Source organism: Echinops telfairi, unplaced genomic scaffold (genome assembly GCF_000313985.2).
Source record: "Echinops telfairi isolate 266 unplaced genomic scaffold, ASM31398v2 ScPeMD7_7469;HRSCAF=8507_0, whole genome shotgun sequence".
NCBI lineage: Eukaryota > Metazoa > Chordata > Mammalia > Afrosoricida > Tenrecidae > Echinops > Echinops telfairi.
Genome location: NW_022111372.1, coordinates 3912405 through 3915312, shown reverse-complemented (window position 1 = coordinate 3915312; position 2908 = coordinate 3912405). Strand labels below are relative to the sequence as shown.

General features: G+C 43.4%; 1 pseudogene; it reads right to left on the bottom strand.

Moving 5' to 3' along the window:
* Positions 1–943: 943 nt before the first annotated feature.
* LOC115873495 lies at positions 944–2618 on the bottom strand (annotated as a pseudogene).
* Positions 2619–2908: the final 290 nt, after the last annotated feature.

Sequence of the window (2908 nt, the reverse complement as noted above, 5' to 3'; positions counted from 1 at the left end):
ACACATTTACACCATCATTCCCAAAAGACATTAAAATTAATTCATGGCAAACCATGTAGAAAGGGTTCCTGGAAACCTGGTCGGATAGTGGGCTGAGCATCAAGCTGCTAACTACAAGGTCAGCTCTAGGAGAAAGATGGATCTGTCTAGAGATTCAAAGAGTTAAAGTCGAGGAAACCCAAAGGGGCAGTTCTACTCTATCTCAAAGGGTCACTAGGAGCAGGAGTTGAGTTCATCACAGTGAGTTTGAGGTAAGCATGGATGACACATGCAATGCTTAATTACTAGCTGAGAGGGGTTGGGGAGAAATGGCTGGTAATCTGCTTTTATTTTTTAATGGAAGCATTTCTTTTATTGCATTTCTAATCATAGTGACCAAAAAGCCACTTCTAAATAACGCTACAAATCATCTTTTCCTGTGAAGCCTACGTGGCTCGGTGCCACAGCTACACTTTCTCCACCCAACAGGAGCAGCAGCATCAGCCCCTGGCACCAAAGAAACTGGCCACTGGCGCTCGGTGGGCTCCGCACAAAGCAACTCCATAAAGCACGCGGAGATCTCCTCTGCTGAAGTCTCAAAGGAGCGAAAAGGAGCATCGAGCTTGTGGGTCTCGTTCTCGTCAAAATATACAGACATGGTGACAGGTTGACAAATACCAGTAGGTCCTTGCTTACCAAGACAAACCATAAGGCGCGGGGCAGGAAGAGGAGAGAGAAATGTTTAAGGCGGGGAGGAAGGAAAACAACAAAAAAAAAGGAGGAGGTTTCAAAATGGTGGTAGCATTCACCAAAAAGATCAGATCCATATTGATTTGAAAACTGAAAAGTTAGCCACGATCCAAAGAACTGTGCCCAGGCATACCTGCCTGCTGAGGGAATGCAGCATTCATCCACGATCGCGTCTTCGCAGCAGGACAGTCACACATCAGGAAGGTGCCCTGGGTTATCCCGCCTGCGGGTCCACCAGCTGCATCTGCATTGCGGCCATGCCAGCCCCGCAGCCGCCCTGGGGCTGCATCCGGTTCTGAAGGCAGCTGAGAGGACATCCCACTGAACAGGTCTCCTGAGCCCACGTGGGCTGTGTGCGCAAAGGTGGTTGGCTTCCCATCATACTGTGGTCAATCCGCCGCCGTCGCCTTTTAGGCTGGGGCTGCTCGGCAAGGCAGCAGTTGAAACACTACCAGAACTCACTCGTGGTTACAGTCCCAGGTATAAATAAGCCCCAGGGAAAGTTCCGAACCTCAACGCAGGAAACTCGGAATAGTATACTCCTCAGTAGGATGAGTGTCCAACGATGTCAAAATAATAACTGAGCTTTTGTTCCTGCGATTCAGGTATCTTAAGCCGTGTCAGTTGATTAAAGAAGATTGTTTTTCCTTTCGTGGCTGCTGGTTGCACGGAATCTTGTCTCTGAACTATCAGGAAGGCACAGAAATCGCTGACCTATAAATGGGAATTCTCAGTGGAAGCTGTTCCTTGCAGGTTCCAGGTCTCCCTCAGAAATCCATACACTCACAACTGGCCCTGTCGTCGCCTTTGTCCCACCAGCCTGCTCCGGCCGCCCCCACCTGGCAATCTGCTTTTAAAGGCCACCACCTTGAAGGCCCTATGAAGAAGGTACACGTGGAGTCATCATGCGTTGGAATGGACTCATCAGCAACTTCCAACAATAAACAATGTGGAAAGAAACATTGAGAGTGTGCACTCTGAGTGAGTGAATATGTAGCGAACTCATCTGACATTTGCACTGACCACGCTGTTAAAATATCAGCTGTGTCTGGACAGTTGTTCAACGCTGACTTCTTAAAATCATGTTTGCAGAAGACATGCTTGATGAAAAATTCTCCTCCAGTCTGAGAATCATGGTGCCTATTATTCTAGCCTGATTTAGCCAGGTCTCCAATTTATCTGTATTGTTTGTTATCACATTGGTATAAATTTCTCTATGACTTCCAATCCAATCTATTTAATTCTAAGCTTCATAAGAACTATCCACTCAGAAAGATTTAATTGTAGTACACTAAAAAAGGCAGTTTAGCTGGTATTTAGGAGACCTAGCTTATATTCCCCATTTTACTCCATCCATCCATCCATCCATCCATCCATCCATCCATCCATCCACCATCCAACTATTTTCATATAAACCTGTGGTCTCATTAAATTTCAATGTCTTCATCTGTAAAGTAAATGTCACACAGTGACTCTATATGACAGGGTGGAACTGCGCCCGGGGGGTTTGGGGACTGTAACCCTTTATGGGAACAGAAAACCTCTTATTTCTTGTGTGGAACAGCTGGTAGTCTTTGAACTGCTGACCTTCTGTTTGATAGCCCAGTGTATACCCGCTATCCCACCAGGGTCCTTATAAGTCAGAATCAACGCAATGACAGTGAGTTTGAGGGGTTTTTTTGAAAATAGGTGAATTAAAATTATTGCCTATTTACAGTCCAGAATTTTATAATTTGGGTCGCTGGGAGCTTCCACTTTAATAGGAATTAAATTGTGAGAGCACTCGTCTTTTAAAACCAAGAAGTAGTGGGGGAAAAAAGGCCTAAAACAAATAAACAATGAGTTAAAATGTAGGAAAAGTGCTGTTGTGACCTTCGTACCTTGGACATGTTTAATTAACAACTTTCTCACTAGTTTATAGCATATATCTCATGTTTGTAGTTTTTTTAGTTTTCTTTAAACATTATCTTATGTTCATTGAGAGTTATAGGTATTATATTGTTAGTGAAGATGTCCTTAAAAAAAGATCCAGAAAAAACTATCTCATAAGGTATTTTTATTTGAGATCACTTTTCCTAATTTTAAACTAAATGAACATCAAGAGCAAATTATTATTCCTGAAAAACTGATCTCATTTGAATTACATGTTTACTTTTTTTTCTTATAAAAATGCATTGCT